Genomic DNA, 5,436 nt, shown 5'->3' with positions numbered 1-5,436 from the left:
CTTTGAACGCTTCCGCGCGTGATCTACAAAGGTATGTAGATGCAATCCGATCACTCGTTGCTAGATGAACTCCTAGATGGATCTTGGTGAAACCGTAGGAAAATTTTTGTTTTCTGCTACGTTCCCAAATAGTGGCATCATGAGCTAGGTCTATGCGTAGTTCTCTTGCACGAGTAGAACACAATTTGTTGTGGGCGTTGATGTTGTCAACTTTCTTGCCGCTACTAGTCTTATCTTGCTTCAACGGTATTATGGGATGAAGCGGCCCGGACCAACCTTACACGTACGCTTACGTGAGACCGGTTCCACCGACTAACATGCACAAGTTGCATAAGGTGGCTGGCGGGTGTCTGTCTCTCCCACTTTAGTTGGAGCGGATTCGATGAAAAGGGTCCTTATGAAGGGTAAATAGAAGTTGACAAATCACGTTGTGGCTTTCACGTAGGTAAGAAAATGTTCTTGCTAGAACCTTGTTTCAGCCACGTAAAACTTGCAAACAACAATTAGAGGACGTCTAACTTGTTTTTGCAGCAAGTGCTTTGTGATATGATATGGCCAAAGTTGTGATGAATGATGAATGATATATATGTGATGTATGAGATGTTCATGATATTGTAATAGGAATCACGACTTGCATGTCGATGAGTATGACAACCGGCAGGAGCCATAGGAGTTGTCTTTATTTTTTGTATGACATGCGTGTCATTGAGAAACGCCATGTAAATTACTTTACTTTATTGCTAAACGCGTTAGCCATAGTAGTAGAAGTAATAGTTGGCGAGCAACTTCATGGAGACACGATGATGGAGATCATGGTGCCATGCCGGTGACAAGATGATCATGGAGCCCCAAGATGGAGATCAAAGGAGCTATGTGATATTGGCCATATCATGTCACTATTATTATTTGATTGCATGTGATGTTTATCATGTTTTTGCATCTTGTTTACTTAGAACGACGGTAGTAAATAAGATGATCCCTCATAATAATTTCAAGAAAGTGTTCCCCCTAACTATGCACCGTTGCGACAGTTCGTTGTTTCAAAGCACCACGTGATGATCGGGTGTTAGATTCCAACGTTCACATACAACGGGTGTAAGACAGATTTACACATGCAAACACTTAGGTTGACTTGACGAGCCTAGCATGTACAAACATGGCCTCGGAACACAGAAGACCGAAAGGTCAAGCATGAGTCGTATAGAAGATACGATCAACATGAAGATGTTCACCGATGTTGACTAGTCCGTCTCACGTGATGATCGGACACGGCCTAGTTAACTTGGATCATGTTATACTTAGATTACAGGAGGGATGTTTATCTAAGTGGGAGTTCATTGAATAATTTGATTAGATGAACTTAATTATCATGAACTTAGTCTAAATTTTTTACAATATGTCTTGTAGATCAAATGGCCAACGTAGTCCTCAACTTCAACGCGTTCCTAGAGAAAACCAAGCTGAAAGACGATGGCAGCAACTACACGGACTGGGTCCGGAACCTGAGGATCATCCTCATAGCTGCCAAGAAAGATTATGTCCTAGAAGCACCGCTGGGTGACGCACCTGTTCTCCCTGCAGAACAAGACGTTATGAACGCTTGGCAGGCACGTACCGATGACTACTCCCTCGTTCAGTGCGGCATGCTTTACAGCTTAGAGCCGGGGCTCCAAAAGCGTTTTGAGAGACACGGAGCATATGAGATGTTCAAAGAGCTGAAAATGGTTTTCCAAGATCATGCCCGGGTCGAGAGATATCAAGTCTCTGACAAGTTCTTCAGCTGTAAGATGGAGGAAAACAGTTCTGCCAGTGAGCACATACTCACTATGTCTGGGTTGCATAACCACTTGACTCAGCTGGGAGTTAATCTCCCAGATGACGCGGTCATTGACAGAATCCTTCAGTCGCTTCCACCGAGCTACAAGAGCTTTGTGATGAACTTCAATATGCAGGGGATGGAAAAGACCATTCCTGAAGTATTTGCAATGCTGAAATCAGCAGAGGTAGAAGTCAAAAAGGAACATCAAGTGTTGATGGTAAACTACTAAGTTCAAGAAGGGCAAGGGTAAGAAATCCTTCAAGAAGGACGGCAAGGGAGTTGCCGCGCCCGGCAAGCAAGCTGCCGGGAAGAAGCCAAAGAATGGACCCCAAGCCTGAGACTGAGTGCTTTTATTGCAAGGAAAGTGGTCACTGGAAGCGGAACTGCCCCAAGTACTTAGCGGACAAGAAGGCTGGCAAAACGAAAGGTATATGTGATATACATGTAATTGATGTGTACCTTACCAGTACTCATAGTAGCTCCTGGGTATTTGATACCGGCGCGGTTGCTCACATTTGTAACTCAAAACAGGAGCTGCGGAATAAGCGGAGACTGGCAAAGGACGAGGTGACGATGCGCGTTGGGAATGGTTCCAAGGTCAATGAGATCGCCGTCGGCACGCTACCTCTACATTTACCTTCGGGATTAGTTTTAAACCTTAATAATTGTTATTTAGTGCCAGCTTTGAGCATGAACATTCACTACTAGAATCTGCAAATAGCCCTAGGGCCTGATACCCTAAGCAAAAGGTCAAAAACACTAGGGAAACCATTTCCCCTAGTGTATACCCTAGGGAAATCGCTCTAGGGCTTCAGTGGTGGGGGAATCTCAGTTTCCCTTGGGTGTCCAAGGTATACCCTAGGTAACATCTACTTTCCCTTGGGTTTCCAACTCTAGGGAAACTGGCGACAGGAGGCCAGCCCCGGTGACATGTAAAGTAGGTTTCCTTTGGGTTCACTTTGTCCCCTAGGGAAATCTTCTATAACGGCAGTCACCGTTAACCCATACAACCCCTTGAGTTTGGGAACCCTAGGGAATCATTACTTATAAATAGTATGGTAAAAACACATACGTTCATTGTATTTGCACAAATGTATAAGTTGTACATAATCACTCTAGAAAGTTGAAGACACAAAAGTGACGCGCGCACACACAAGCACACACATATATTAACCATCATCATTTTACATGACAACAACCAGGAGCTTACAAAAGTACCCTACACTTCACAAAGTGTCATCTAACTAGGATTGTCACACACCTATGAATCATGTAAGTCACTGATCAGATCACAACCATCAGCATGTGCATGGCCAAAAAGAGAAGTGTCATGTTGCACTTAATTAAGTATGCATATCCGTAACAAGCATTGGCTTCCAATTAATCGACGCAAAAAGTTTATGCCACTTCCTTCACCACCGCAAGAGACATCTCAAAAAGGAGGTAGTTCGTCACCAGGAGGAGAGAAACTTCCAGTTTGCGTCAAACAAGCCAGCAAACATTCCATCTTCTGCTCCACGCGATGTATTATTCATATTTTTAGCACCATTAGTTGATTCACCTATGGAGGGCTGCAGAAATGTCTTTTTTAGAATCTCGAAATATCAAATTATAAATAATGACTACAAAAATCCTTAGCTGATTCAGCAACAAGATAGATGTTAAACCCTATAGTGCAACCTATTCCTTTTCTTTTCTTATTTGGCCGATCTGGTGTTATTACCTTCGAAAGAAATATGTACCTACCATTTCTGGAGAAAAGATCGGAGACGAAGTGGTTAATGTTGAAAAAGCTGGAGGTGGAGGTATAACAATACATGGAATCTCAGGCCCTTGAACTCCTTGAAGGGATGCGATGGTCTGAAATTTTTGATACAAATTAGAAAACTATATCAAATGGCTTTACACACCATAAGAAACTTATACAAACCACCAAGGCTACCATCCACTGTAGTCTGGACAGAATTGTTAGCACACCATTTGGCTTTCTCACATTTTTTTCTAAATGTATATAATTCTAACCAGTGCCTAGCACAAGAAAATAGATATAAGTTAAACACACCCCAAGGTATGTCATAGTGTAATATGTCAAACACCCAAGGTGTGCCAAACAGTAATGCGTGGATTAAATGATAACTCACGTCTCCCCATCAGGTCTAAGCAATGGACGTTCAGACTCATTTGCAATAGGCGGTGGAAGTTCTGCAGAACCTCTTAAGAATTTGGGGGGTGGAAGCCACTCGTCATCCTGTAAAACTGAATTCAGATGCATTAGTAAGGTCCACAAAAACACACAACTAAAATTACACATTTCTGAGTTGGCATAAGTATAGCAGCAGAATATATGTGCATAAAGTCATGAAATAACTAGAGATAAATATAACCACCAGAGATACAATTGTAAGTTCAACACAAAGGGAAACAACCAGAAAATCATCAATGTCCAGATTTAAAAATACATGGAGGAAAATGTCACCTCAGACAGAAGAAAACTATTAGAAATCATCAATTGATTCATGAGATAATTGCAAATCCATTCCATCTTCTGATTCTGTATTAGACAAGGTTAAAGCAAAAAATTCCACAAAATTATGTCAAGCATATTTCAGATCGAAGTACTCTGCACATGCTCGCAAGTTAGCCCATTTTTAGATCTGCCAGTATGTTCACTTCCCTTAATTAACTAATGAAATCTGATTAGAAATGTGATGGAACATGGCCATGTGAGCTCACCTAATTAAGCCTTGGTTCTGATTTCTGAAGTTGAAGCACACGTCTACGACTGCAGCAGGTTGGTCTCGGTCGTGGGCGACAGGGTAGGATCCACCGAGGGAGGCAGGCTAGCTAGGATCCGTCAAGGGCGGCATGGTCGGGCGAGGATCGCAGCGGCGGAGACCTCCGGTGCGTCCGAAGCTACCGAGGGCGGCCGGTTGGTCAAGGCCCACGCCGCCGCCGCCGCCGCCGGCTGCCTCTGCAGCGGCAGCCGCGGGAGCCCAAGTCTGCAGCGGCGGCGGCCGCCGCCGCCTACAATGGCGATGGCTTGAGGAGGGCGCGGGCGGCACGGCGATGGATGAGCTGCGCCGCCGTGGTTTTGGTGTTAATTTGCGAGCGCTCTCGGCATTGGGGTGGGATTTGGGAGGAAGCTCGTGCGTCTACAGGGGAGGGATTTGGGGGAAAAGAGCCTTCGCGCGTGTACAGGGGAAACTTTGGCGCGTGTACAACCAATTCTGCCCGCGCTCGCCTAAAAAACTGGCGGGCTGCATACGCGCGTGATACAACCAATTCTGCGCGCGTGTATAGCCAATTTGAGCTAGCCTCTTTTTTCTTCTGTACAGACGCAAGAATTTGAGCTAGTCTCTCCAAAAGAATATACTCCCCTGTACACGGATTTTTTTTGTGGGACTGTACACGCGTATATTATATGTACAGCAGTAAGTACTCACTGCTATACTTATATTTTCCCATCAAGTGTGTGCGCAAAATAGAATTTATCAACTTACATTTCCAAAAAAGTGATGAATCGACCTATGGTTTTCTTATAGAATTACATTTCCACATGTATATTTTTTCCTATAGAATTAAATTTATATATCTTTGGTGGGTATATTTAAAATATA

At 43.7% G+C, this 5,436-nt stretch overlaps 1 long non-coding RNA gene across 5 annotated transcripts; it reads right to left on the bottom strand.

The window, feature by feature from the left end:
• Positions 1-2,984: 2,984 nt before the first annotated feature.
• Positions 2,985-5,053, bottom strand: LOC123062511 (uncharacterized). 5 transcript variants are annotated; one of them, XR_006429720.1, is made up of 5 exons: positions 4,553-5,053; positions 4,296-4,370; positions 3,961-4,075; positions 3,566-3,847; positions 2,985-3,390 (listed from the first exon to the last, which is right to left on the bottom strand). It is a non-coding gene; the product is annotated as an uncharacterized lncRNA (long non-coding RNA). The 5 variants fall into 5 exon arrangements; XR_006429717.1 differs by having other exon boundaries at positions 3,566-4,075; XR_006429719.1 differs by lacking the exon at positions 4,296-4,370 and having other exon boundaries at positions 3,566-4,075; positions 4,553-5,051.
• Between the last annotated feature and the right edge of the window lie 383 nt (positions 5,054-5,436).

The sequence above is a fragment of the Triticum aestivum genome, chromosome 3A (genome assembly GCF_018294505.1).
Source record: "Triticum aestivum cultivar Chinese Spring chromosome 3A, IWGSC CS RefSeq v2.1, whole genome shotgun sequence".
Classification (NCBI taxonomy): domain Eukaryota; kingdom Viridiplantae; phylum Streptophyta; class Magnoliopsida; order Poales; family Poaceae; genus Triticum; species Triticum aestivum.
This window is presented reverse-complemented; position numbering and strand designations above follow the sequence as displayed.